This window comes from Lampetra fluviatilis, chromosome 4 (genome assembly GCF_964198595.1).
Source record: "Lampetra fluviatilis chromosome 4, kcLamFluv1.1, whole genome shotgun sequence".
In the NCBI taxonomy this organism is placed as follows: domain Eukaryota; kingdom Metazoa; phylum Chordata; class Hyperoartia; order Petromyzontiformes; family Petromyzontidae; genus Lampetra; species Lampetra fluviatilis.
The window spans coordinates 11533673-11547629 of NC_136278.1; the positions used below are offsets into that span (position 1 = coordinate 11533673).

The 13957-nt window shown below is 41.7% G+C and overlaps 1 protein-coding gene across 1 annotated transcript in view; it reads left to right on the forward strand.

Annotated features, from left to right (window-relative positions):
* The first annotated feature begins 3696 nt into the window (after window positions 1-3696).
* Window positions 3697-13957, forward strand: part of LOC144931566 (rho-related BTB domain-containing protein 2-like) — a 92239-nt gene continuing 81978 nt past the window's right edge. Inside the window, exon 1 of the mRNA XM_078855544.1 lies at window positions 3697-3831. The gene's annotated coding sequence lies outside the window, so the exon portion shown is untranslated. The remainder of the gene's footprint in view (window positions 3832-13957) is intronic.

Genomic DNA, 13957 nt, shown 5'->3' on the forward strand with positions numbered 1-13957 from the left:
CCCAGAAGAGGATTTACCATGTTCTTGGTTCTTTCCGTAAAGTCACGTAGATAGAAAACAAAAATCTAATTTAAAAGCAAAAAAACCCACGACGTTTCGATCGCAACACAAGCGGTCTTCTTCTTCTCTCCATCTGAAGAAGACCGCTTGTGTTGAAGTCATGGGTTTTTTGCTTTTGCTTTTAATTTAGATTTTTTTTTCTATCTACGTGGCTTTATCGAAAGAACCAAGAATATTAATTCCTGCAGTCACGAAAGATGTAAGTCTAGGATTTACCATCACTGATGATGATGGTGGTAAAGCTCATTCTGCAGGGAATTACTGACGTATCCAGTTGTGGACCCGTGAAAGCAGGGTGTGTACTTAAAGTTTCGTGTGAACACTGCACGGGTGACGTGTATTGTGTGAGGCACGGAGAGGGCATCGGATTAAATCAACGAAGCACACAATGTAATTGGTATTGACCAAACACCCTACAAATTACTCAATTGGGATTGAGCAGAGCGGCATTGTCGCTTCTGTAAAACCGCTGGCAGGGCCGTCCTTTTTCTTTCGTGTGGCAACAGCTACAATTTCACATTTAGACGTAAAAGGTTTCGTGACTGCAGGAATTAATATTCTTGGTTCTTTCGGTAAAGTCACGTAGGTAGAAAACAAAAAAAGCAAAAACTAAATTTAGTTTTTGTTTTCTATCCACGTGACTTCACCGAAAGATCTAAGAATACAATTTCACATTCAGGCGGCCAAGCCAGGAGATAACCGCGTCAGGCGTATCGCTTTGATGTCTCCTTCGTTTTTTGTGGATTGGGCATTGCGTCGTTATACGTTGTATGGCCTGTTCCGGATGCTACCGGAGAGTTTTAAATTTTCCATTTGTGCATCAGGTATTCGCATCTGCCACGGTTTGTGCGAATGCGGTGTAAGGTGGGGACCGTGGGCTTCGTGGAAGATCAAACCCAGTGATCTTCTGCGTTGGCTCTGTCACGAGATATTTGTGATTTCTTTAAAACTCCATTCAGCTCCATTCAGCTTCATCGGGATGGAACTCGCATTGTTGAAGGTTAAGTGCATGGGTCCATTCTGCAAATGAGTCCTGAATAAGAGTCTTTAAAATAGTGTGGCTTTCCTGGCTGCAAGTGTAAATAAATAAAATCAGCATTCCAGCAAATTGTTTGAAATGAGACGTAAAAGTCATGGGAATGAGGCAAAATGTCTGCTTATTTATTGAGATGAGGGCAGTTTAATTGTGTTTACTTCAAGCTTAAGTGGCTGCTGTCAACGGTCTTTGAGCATTGTTCTAAAATACCCCAGTGCCATCATTACATAAACACAGCTTGGAAGGTTAACACTGCCTGATGAGAAAACATGAGCATACATAAGCAGACATCTGTTCTTTGTATCCATGTATAAACACAAATATGTTTAGTTAGCCTATTTGTTTTTCGGACCAATATCATCAAGCCACGTATGTTTAAGCAAGAAAACTATTGATGACTTTTGACATTCTGGGCCTAATCATCAGAGTCTGGTTTGTTAAACAGCAACTGCTGCTGGACTATCAGATGTTATTGGCAAGAGTACTTCACATACAGTAAACTACGGGACCCAAAATAGCAACACTGTATTATAACATTAACTAATTGAACGCGTCTCGTTACACAAACACTGTCTTATATTCCCCTTAACGGCAGTGCTGTGTTGTTTATGCTGTAATAAAATCATACTGTCTTTGATATCGAGTGTAATCTATGCTCAGTGTTTATTTGCTACGCGCAAAAACTATTTTAGCCAGTCATCCAACTAGCCTGCGAGGGAGGACCATGATGCATCAGCACTAAGAATAACATCGGAGTGATCTGTACGGAGGAACAGGCAATAACGGAACAGAACGTGCAGACAAAAATAATGTGTAAACGACAACATTTTTTTACGATATTAACAAGATCAACAACAGCTGCGTGCAACCAAAAACAAGGCTCCAGCGAATTTAAGCAGCAACCGTCACGGGAACGCGGGAAGTTAACAGCGAACGGGTTAAGCAATATTTGTGTACAACACCAATTTTTGTCAATTTATTTCTCATCAATTTTACATTGTCATGTTTACATTTGACTTAGCTTCATCGTGTGAACAAGTGTGAACGTACACGTAAATATGTGCATGTGGATGCATTTTACATATATTTTAATGTTACATATGCTCGAGGCGTGTGTGAACACGTGCCCATGCTCAACATTTCATAAACTAAGCTCATATACAGTTGTGCCATGCTTTCCAATATATTAGAAGGAAAAAAAATAGGCCGTAGCCATGCCGTAGATAATATTATCCCTAGCAGTGGCTTGGCAAGTGTCTGCACTGCATTTTATGAAGAAGAAAAAAATGATGTATCGTTGAACGTAGGGTACGATAACTCTATATTAAGGGAAATGTGTTCGCTTTCCACTCCTGCTACCAAAGAGAAAGGGGGTCAACTTTAGTTGGTGGTGAAAGTTTGTTGAGAGCCTTTTACTTCAACTCCCATTCATTAATTTAGAGTATTTGGCTGCTATACATTTCCACATGATCAGCCACTTCGTTGGGCGATGATTTGTGATCGCCAGGTCGCTTCTGAAAAAGAGCAACATAGCTCAGTGGGCCTTACCTGGTAAAATTAAAAAAAATAGTTAAATAGTTTATAATATAGTGTGTACAATATCACTGGCCTTCAATGCAAACCCATATAACTACAATGAGTGTAAGGGATGTGGTCTGGAATTCCTTTCTGCGAGCCATCTATACTGTCCAGAACTGGATCAGATATTTTTTTCATAATAAGCAACACAATAATAATCCTCTTTTCTCAATGATATCCATGCCCCACTGTTTAATACAGTGTCTAAAATTGCAGTTTGCATTTACTGTAAATATAAATCCAAATTCGATGTAGACCGATGAAGTAATCCCCACAGCTAAATTCATAAGCTCAAGGTAAGTAGGCTAGTTGGGAGGATTGTTGTTGGTGTTAGTCAAGATTCATTGCGGGCCCGTGCCCTTGTGTTCCAATTTGTAGCGACTTTGCTGTGCTCACCGTCCTTGTGCGGAACTCGCCATCCATCGAAAAAGCGAAGATGCGGAAGGCTTCAACCATGTGTGACCTCCAGCGCTGCGCTCAAAATTAGCGGCGTTTCAGCAGAATTAAAATCTGCGCCCTCGCATTGTGCCTGCCCCCAGGGTCATCTCCACCGGGGTTTAACCGATGAGCCATTGACGTCACGAGTTGGTTGGATACCAAGCCACCTGCTGTGCGCTAAAGAGCTCTGAGATGCAAAAGCAGCAATAAATCCCTCCGATAGGAATAAAACGGATGCTCATGTTGGCCACGTGCACAGACAGGCGTTCACCCTGATTACTGCGTTGTTTTTGTTGTTGTTAAACTCAAGAGTGCTCAGACATGTGCAAGATGCAATCCTGGTTGGTCATCAACTTTGGTCAGCTCTGGGCATTATCTTTTCTGGATTATTAAACACGTGACGACAATTATAGATTTGAAGCTTTCGTGACTGCAAGGATTCATACTCTTAGTTATTTCGGTAAAGTCACGTAGGTAAAAAAATGAAATAAAAATTGATAAAAATTAAATAATAAAGTCACGACGTTTCGGAGGCAACACAAGTCTCCGTCATCAGGTGGGACCGTCACAGCCAGATTTGCTGCATCAAGTGAGGGAGGGATTCAAGATGCAAGCTCTTAAATACCAGTGACTTTACCGAAAGAACTAAGAGTACGTGACGACAAGCTTCTGGGCAACTCTTCACGAACACCTTTAACGTAACGGAGCCATCTTTGCCGGTAAATAAAAAAAAATATCGCTTGTATTCTATTTAATAAACATGAATAATCAATGTCCTTGTTTGTGATGCGGGATGGCAAACATCATGCTACGCTGGGCACGTAGGGGAAGTGAGTCACGTCTTAGAGTGGAGCTGATGACTCAGGCATGTGTGTGTCGAGATGAGTTATTTGTGGTTGAACGAGCAAAGAATTGACGGAACAATCAAACGAGTGATGGGAAAAACTTGCAATGTCCAGCTGAGCTACAGCCCTTGCAACTACTGTCGTGTTTAATTCGAGAATTACGGTACACGGAAATGCGATATATTAAACAGCCATACATGTTTTACTGTGTTTACTGTAATTTGTGATGACGATCGCAGACTTACTGCGAGCATTACAATGTCACTGAGCGTTGTACAATTTGGCTTTCAGAAGTGGCTCGTGAAACACGACCTTGAAAGGTCGAGAGTGAGGGATTAGCAGCAGGTAGCAGCAGCAAGGGGCACGTGCTGTTTTTTTTAACTAAAAAAAACCCCGCACGCAGACACACACACACGTGGGTTTTGTTATGACCCTATTAATCCCCTGACCACCACACCTGCTAAACAGAACAGCACAGATGTCACGTAGGCCGGTGTTGGTACAGGCTGGCCTTCGTTTCACGTTAATGTCTAAACTGCCAAATCTGCAGGTGAGATAACACTGTGGCGTGGTCATTGAAAAGAAACACACAAATGCAGAGTAAAAACACGTTACAGACGTACTCTTTGGTTCTTTCGGTAAATTCACGTAGGCGAAAAAATAAGAATAAAAAGAAAAAAATAGAAATAACTAAATTAAATCACGACGTTTCGGAAGCAACACAAGCAAATTGTTTCTTGTTGTGGTTGTCCCACCTGATAACGGAAGCTTGTGTTGCTTCCGAAACATCGTGATTTAATTTAGTTATGTCTATTTATTATTTTTATTCTTATTCTTATTTTTTTTACCTACATGACTTTACCGAAAGATCCAGAGTATGGATCCTTGCAGTCACGAAAACTTCAAATCTAGAACGTTCCAGACGTGTGTGTTTTTTGTGTGACTTTATATCCTTCAGTATGCATATTCTTTTTCACATATATACAATGTCTGTATATACAGTGACATTAATGTATAGATACCCCACCAAATAAATACATATTGAGAGATGTCATACAAAGGAAACAACATTTTTACTCAAATACTCAACGTGTCTACTACGACCAATCTCAAATCGCTCGTTAAATTACGCATCACTTTCCTGATACATTTTGTCCAACATAGCCAGTCTGATTTGCTCACAACATTCAATGAAGAAAGAGGGTAATTAGAAATCAGTATGGTATATACTGTATATATATGTGGATCGCTCTGTAGACGCAATACAGTTCATATATTGATCATAGTGGGCATACACTATATGGGAGTTCTAAACATGTTTTACTGGGTCTGTTTGCTCAGTTATTAAGACTCCAAATTTCGATTCCCATCACTCATCTGTTCATCTAAAGCCCTCTGTCGATCCACCGCTGGATGAAAGCCTCCCGTAGCCGTGTGGGTCACTTCGCTGGGCAGTGGAGGGCAGCTTGGACCGGGTCAGACGTTGCTCACCAATTTGCGTTCGCAGTGGGCACAACTCAAACTCAGGTTGGCTTGAAACCAGTGGTTCTTAACCTTCACCGCAGCATTGCCCCCCTTTGGTTCTTAATCGTTAACAAATGTACAATATTTCGATTTAAAGCTTTCGTGACTGCAGGGATTCATCTTCTTGGTTCTTTCGGTTAAGTCACGTAGAAGGGAAGTAATAAAATAATAAAAATAAAACATAATAAAATAATTATCACGACGTTTCGGCTACAACGCAAGCAGCCGTCTTCAGGTGAAGAATGAGACACTGCCAAGCTTGGAGTTTATATATAAGCTGGGTTGGAGGTGGAAGAAGAGCGCCTTAACATACTTATAACATTCCCTCCGTTTGTTAATGCTACCCCCTACCCCCTCCCTTTGATGCTGCTAATCCTGCATAATGCATGGGCATAATATGACTTTGAAACCCCCCCGCCCACCTCCTACGCATTTCCCATGAATATGCTAAATTCCTCTTGATATGCACATTCTTTTGTTAAGGCGCTCTTCTTCCACCTCCAACCCAGCTTATATATAAGCTCCAAGCTTGGCAGTGTCTCATTCTTCACCTGAAGACGGCTGCTTGCGTTGTAGCCGAAACGTCGTGATAATTATTTTATTATGTTTTATTTGTATTATTTTATTACTTCCCTTCTACGTGACTTTACCGAAAGAACCAAGAAAATGTACAATACTCTTTGTTTTTTTCGGTAAAGTCACGTAGCTATAAAATAAAATAAATCACGACGTTTCGGACGCTTGTGTTGCGCCCGAAACGTGATTTATTTTATTTTATACCTACGTGACTTTACCGAAAGAACCAAAGAGTATGGATTCATTCAGTCACGAAAGCTTCAAATAAAAAATGTACAATGTTAATTGCTACATAGGGTTTGATTAAACAAAGTAAGTTGTTAAATTTCGATCTAAAGCTTTTGTGACTGCATGGATTCATATTCTTGGTTCTTTCGGTAAAGTCACGTAGAAGGGAAGTAATAAAATAATAAAAATAAAACATAATAAAATAATTACCTGCAATCATTGGAAGGACGTAATAAACCATTTCGGATCTTAACTGATTGTTGTTCACGTTTACGGTGACTTTCAGACCGCAGTCCACTCACTGGCATTGAATGTGTATCTTGTGTTCTCCACAGGGAATGCATTATTTTTATCCGCTGCGGGTCTCCTGACACCGCTCTCCCATTGACATGTTTCATTGCTTCTGCATACTATTAACATTCCCTCCCTTTGTTAATGCTACCCCCTACCCCCTCCCTTTGATGCTGCTAATCCTGCATAATGCATGGGCATAATATGACTTTGAAACCCCCCCGCCCACCTCCTACGCATTTCCCATGAATATGCTAAATTCCTCTTGATATGCACATTCTTTTGTTAAGGCGCTCTTCTTCCACCTCCAACCCAGCTTATATATAAGCTCCAAGCTTGGCAGTGTCTCATTCTTCACCTGAAGACGGCTGCTTGCGTTGTAGCCGAAACGTCGTGATAATTATTTTATTATGTTTTATTTTTATTATTTTATTACTTCCCTTCTACGTGACTTTACCGAAAGAACCAAGAAAATGTACAATACTCTTTGTTTTTTTCGGTAAAGTCACGTAGCTATAAAATAAAATAAATCACGACGTTTCGGACGCTTGTGTTGCGCCCGAAACGTGATTTATTTTATTTTATACCTACGTGACTTTACCGAAAGAACCAAAGAGTATGGATTCATTCAGTCACGAAAGCTTCAAATAAAAAATGTACAATGTTAATTGCTACATAGGGTTTGATTAAACAAAGTAAGTTGTTAAATTTCGATCTAAAGCTTTTGTGACTGCATGGATTCATATTCTTGGTTCTTTCGGTAAAGTCACGTAGAAGGGAAGTAATAAAATAATAAAAATAAAACATAATAAAATAATTACCTGCAATCATTGGAAGGACGTAATAAACCATTTCGGATCTTAACTGATTGTTGTTCACGTTTACGGTGACTTTCAGACCGCAGTCCACTCACTGGCATTGAATGTGTATCTTGTGTTCTCCACAGGGAATGCATTATTTTTATCCGCTGCGGGTCTCCTGACATCGCTCTCCCATTGACATGTTTCATTGCTTCTGCATACTATTAACATTCCCTCCCTTTGTTAATGCTACCCACTACCCCCCTCCCTTTGATGCTGCTAATCCTGCATAATGCATGGGCATAATATGACTTTGAAACCCCCCCGCCCACCCTCCTACGCATTTCCCATGAATATGCTAAATTCCTCTTGATATGCACATTCTTTTGTTAAGGCGCTCTTCTTCCACCTCCAACCCAGTTTATATATAAGCTCCAAGCTTGGCAGTGTCTCATTCTTCACCTGAAGACGGCTGCTTGCGTTGTAGCCGAAACATCGTGATAATTATTAAATGATGTTTTATTTTTATTATTTTATTACTTCCCTTCTACGTGACTTTACCGAAAGAACCAAAAAAATAAGTTGTACTTACGTGCCCTTGCTTAATTTGTGTTTTCGATTATTTAGCTTCTGAAACAAAAAACGTGGTCATGTCTCGCACCCCCAGAAAGGGCATCTCGCACCCCCAGGGAATGCGTGTCCCCCAGGTTAAGAAAAAACATTGACTTGAACCACCGCACCCCGTGGTTGACATACTTACGCGGTTGACTTGCCAAATGAATCAAATATCGACGGGCTCTCCTCCTCTGGCTAACAAACAATCATTTTGATGGTGTTTAGTCGAACCAAACAGTGCTGCGCCCACTTTATAGAACGTGTGGTAATGGTGTTATGGCCAAGATATTTCTCACCCACCTCGCGTTTAGCTAACTCGGAACACCTCATACGCACGTTTGCACTGCAGTAGCCTTGTGATAGTATGAGTGAGTATATACTGTATATTTGAATATTAGGAGACTATGGAAACACGTGGAAAGTATTGAGGCTGAGTCATTATTTATACATACAAGACTGCTAGGAAGAGAACACGCGCACTGTCGCTTGAATATTTACGTGTGCAGAGGTAAAACTATACCACGGTGCACGCTTGCACAGATGAATAGTATCCTGCTGACATGCTGCAGCTTGTGGATGGAGCTGTGTGTCACAATACTCTGTGATGTACATGCATTATAAAGACGCGAGCAAAAATATCGAACACCCGGTCAAACGCATGAAATGCTGGCGGTGACATTTTACGGTATTTTTGTGCATGTCAGCTTTGTTCCCAATTCAATTTCAAAATGCCACACATTGGTATCAGCATCCCCCGCTGTGAATATTTAATCAATGCAGATTGCTCTGTTTCTGGGGTGTGGCTCTGTGAGCAATGAATAACACAGTACTATACAAATAAATTATCCCATTCACTGCAGAGCAGAAATTCCTCTTATCCGCGATCCTACGACCCGCGAATCCGATCATCCATAGGAGCCATCATCATCATGATCACGATACATGGGCAGAGAGTCCGGAGGTATCCACTGCGCATTTCGTCATTTGTTGTTTCCACTTTCCTCTGTCTTGTGCCAATATGCTCAAGTAGTGGCCACATCTTTCTGGCACCAATCTCTGTCGACGTCAAGCCATTCTCCGTTAGCTCTTCCTCTCTTTCAGATACCTTACATTTTTCTGGACAACACACTTTAAATGTTGCTGTTGTTGTCCATCCTGTATATATGTGTGCCGTAGGGTACACAAAACTTTTATAAGCACCCCATTTTCTTCCTATCATCCGCGTCTTTCCAACCTGAATCGCATAACAACTGTTGTCAAATTTTGACTTAAAGCTTTCGTGACTGCAGGAATTCATATTATTTGGGTATTTCGGTAAAGTCACGTAGATAGAACAATACAATAATAAAAAAATTAAATTAAAATAAACTGAATACAAAATAATTAAACATATCACGACGTTTCGATCGCAACACAAGCAATCGTCATCACCTGCTTTTTTTATATTAACTTAATTTTCATTCTTATTATTTGTTATTGTATTGTTCTATCTACTTGACTTCACCAAAAGACCCAAAGAATATGAACTGCTGTTATATTTAAGTATTTTTTTACGAATAATTGGAGCCATGCTGCAAATGATTCCCGAGTGATTCCTGTTATCCACAACATTTCTCTGATAAGTGGAGTCAATTTGCAGATAAGATGATCAACGACGTGTTTCCACCACATCACCACGGGCAGGAGGAGGTCTAACTCTATCAGCCAATTCGTTGAAAGGCAGGCAACAATAATCTGCATCGGTCTGTTGGCTGCTTATGTAATGACATTAACACAGCAAACACATAAATGTAAAAACAACTGCCTTATGTAATCCTGCATTTCATGTTTTGTTTATACGGCACAACACTCTGAACTATAGCCGCTATATACCGTACGCTGTAGAAACAATACCTAGTATAATCACCTAGGAATGTCTGTCCTTAACGCTCGTGACGTCACTCCACATCGACCAGCCCCCCTCATTAATATTCATGAGCAGGTGACGTCCTCCAAATGGACACCCCCCCCCCCCACCCTATTCTTAGGTTTTTTCCGGTAAAGTCACGTAGGTAAAAAAATAAAATAAAAATTAATAAAAGTAAAATAAAAAATAAAATAAAAATCACAACGTTTCGGAGGCAACACAAGCTTCCGTCTTCAGGTGGAACCGTCACAGCACGATTGCTGTTTCAAGTAAGAGAAATTCCAAGAAAACAGTCCTTGTATATATACTGGTTGAGGGTGGGAGGAGCCAAGGCAGGATATTATTATTGTGGGGTTCGGTGCGGCTGAAGCACGCTGCTAGGAATGAGCCTTTGTTGTGTAGAGCGGGTGACGTCACTCAATATGGAGGACTTTCCCTTCACTAATAATCATGCGTAAGTGACGTCACTCCACATCGAACAGCCACCCTCATTAATAATCATGAGCAAGTGACGTCACTCCTCATGGAGGGCCCGAGGCGCCTCCTCCCCACTCCCCGGTGTCAACTTACAACCCTCACTACAAAGGCAGAACCCTCACGTCACGAGATCTCCGTAACGCTGTTGAGACATCAAAGTAAAAAGGACGTCATGATGAACAAGGGATTATAACCTGAAAATGAAATAGGTCTGTGTCACCGCTCCCTTACAAAATGCACACGCTTTAATGTAGTTAATATCACGTCGCGGTCTGCTTTTTGCTTGCAAGTTTCAGATTTACTGCAATACACCCGCCCTTGGACGGGCAAAAGGCTAGTTTTCATATAAATCGTTTCACCAAGTTGTTGGGGTAGTACATCTTTATGTAATAACGTGATAACCACGATAGCTCATGCATATGACCAAATCACGCGGAATGCATCCTATCTTGTTTGAGAACTCGCAAGCTAAGCAGGAGTTGAGCTTGCATAGTTCTTGGATGGGGCAACCACAAAGCATAACAGGTGTTCTAGAATCTGGGCCTACGTTATGGGTAGCAGAATAGAAACAAAACCCCCAGTATATTATTGTACTACACTTCTACGCTCCCTCATCTCTGTTTCCCCATTTTAGAAACCCACAGTAAACCAAAGTTCAGAAGCCCTTATCCAGCAGTTGATTTACATCGGACTGCACGTGTACAATAGGCTACCAGATTTATTTGTGCTATTGCTATGGAAATCAATATCGTGACGTAAGTGTTTTTCCACATACAAAACGTGGTATATATTAAAATTAATTATGCATAATACCAGAGTGGTTTCACTATACGTGTGTAGTGACATAGAATGAGCTATGTAGCAGCATAGCGCTGGCTGCTGGCGGGGAAGGGAATCTGCAGCTTACAGCAGCCCTGACGTCAGCAGGCCACGTGATACACCAGAGGGGATATCTGGGGGAAAGTTTACAGAAGGGGCACGTGGGGAGAGCCCTGGAACCCGCTGGTAGGTTCTAGAGAGGGGGCGTGGCCGGGGCAGAGCGAGGCCACGCTGGGAGCATGAAAGGGGGCCCTGAGTGAGAGCTCGGGGCTGTCATTTGGAGTGGGATCCCCGTCGTGCTGTTGAAGATCGTCGCCGTTGTCGCTGTCGTCTCGTCGCCATCGTCGCTGTCGTCTTCACTCGATATTGCGCTGCTAGACGGTAGTTGGCTGTCTCGGTTCAGCGCCGTTGGTGTTAGACGGCTAGTATTGTGTATAGGCGAGCAACCCACGTAGAGTTGTGTATAAGCGAGCGACAGAAGAGTGTGTACCAGCGTACGGTGTGTGTTGTGCAAAGGGTGCTCAGTTAAATAAAATAAGTGCCTCTAAGTGTTAGCGTCTCCGAGTTAGTCACTACACGTGTTTAGGGGCTGTCCATAAATGACGTCACGCGATTTTGGCCGATTTTTGACCCCCCCCTCCCCCCCTCGTCACACGGCGTCACAACAAGTCAGACCCAGAGGCGTAGCTAGGGGGGGCAGGGGGGTACATATGTCCCCGGGCGCCAAGGTAAAGGGGCGCCAAAATGAATCTTACAACGTTACATTATAACTTATTGCGGTGGGCGCGTCAGCCTGAAACGACTGCACAAATCTGCACCTCAACCTAAAAGTTCATATATCCCGCCACACACAGCCTACATGTCATGTAATTACATTTTGGTACGCGCGCCTATTAAGAACTTACATGGAAGAACGTCCCAAACAACAGACAGGCGCAGTCTTTCAGCCTTAGTCACTGGCCTGTGTTTTGGTGGTGGAAACTACGACGGCCTATTTTTAGTTCTTATTAGTGACACCACGCTCTAGAGTCTAGGCGGCTGCAGCAGCCGGAGCAGCCCACGCACGTCAACATAGCGTGGCCTTCATTTAGCAGCACAATGTTATGACAATGCTGCTGTGATGACTGGGCATATCCGGCCTTCAACAACGAATATGTGACAAAAATCACAGAGCATTGTTTGTCAACTGTGACAACCACAGCTTAAACTTAGCAGGAGTACACTCAGCTAAACAGGATCCACTTGTCGTCACATTTTTTGGAACATTTGAAAGTATATATTTGTTTTTCTCTCGTTCAACAATTCGTTGGGAAGAGTTAAAAACAGCTGTGCACATCACAGTAAAGCGGTAGTCTGAAACACGCTGGAGTGCACGATCAGAAGCTGTTAAAGCTATCTATGAAGGACTGGATGAACTAGTAGGGCTGCTAGACAAATTATCGGAGGACGTAACTATGACGCCTGAAACCAGAAGTGATGCAGAACAGTTACAGGCATGCGTATTAAAATTTTACTTCATAGTTTTATTGCATTTCTGGAATGTCATTCTTGGAAAAATTGATCGTGTTCAGAAGCGCTTACAGGATCCTACTATGAATTTCAAGGAAGCAGCAACTGATCTTGAATCTTTGGAGCATGAATTTGTCAAGCTTCGTGATGATTTGAGCCAAGTTGCTGTAGAAAACGCCAAAACAAGATGCACAGCCTGGGGGATCGATGTGGACAGAAGAATTAGGCGACGTCGGAAGATGCCAGGATAACTGGCAAGAGATGCAGAACTTTCAGCAGAAGAAGAAATTGTGCGCGTTATGAAGAGCGTATTTTATCGACTTCAACAGGAGATGTCAACACGGTTTTTACGACTAAAAAAAGACCTGAACACAAAATTTGGATTTCTGCTGGACGTCAAAACTCTTCTATCCGACACAGATGTCGATGCAATTCGTCTAAATTGCACAGATTTTGGAAATTTCTATGACACCGACATCAATGGCCACGAACTTTTCACAGAAATTGGAGATTGCAAAATGCTGCTCAGTAACCGGAATGAAGTTCTACCAAAAACTCCTTTGGATCTTCTTGGTTTCATTGTGTTTTATGGAGACGACATATTTCCGAATTTGCGAATTTCACTGCAAATGTTATTAACAATAGCAGTTTCAATTGCAAGCTGTGAGTGGTCGTTCAGCAAATTGAAACTTATTTTGTCGTATTTGCGTGCTTCAGTGGGACAAGATCGTCTGAGCGATCTTGCTCTTCTTAGCGTTGAAAGAGAAACATTGGAAAATACAGATTTTGATTACGTGATTGACCAGTTTGCGACAGTGAAATCAAGAAAAATTAATCTTTTGTAGACTATGTCAACCAGTCTACGACAGTGACTGAGTGAGCCATGTAATATAATTTCTATAAATTTGCTTCTTTAAATACAATGTTTCATTAAAATTTAAATTGTTACTCCTTATTCGATGTAATAGGAAAATGTGATTAAACGGGGGGGGGGGGGGGGGGCGCCAATTTTATAGTTCGTCTCCGGGCGCAAAATATCCGAACTACGCCTTTGGTCAGACCCCCCTCAAATATGACGTCACAAAGCTCTGCCCCACCCCCAAAAAAAATATATTTCCATTTTGAAAATAAAACATGCTTCAAATCACTTTAAACTATTGTCATTGTAGTGCGTATTTAATGTGGCGCTGTACTCTGATATTGTAGGAGAAAACATTTATTAAAAAGGAGGCGTTGGAAAGCTGAAATTTTGCAT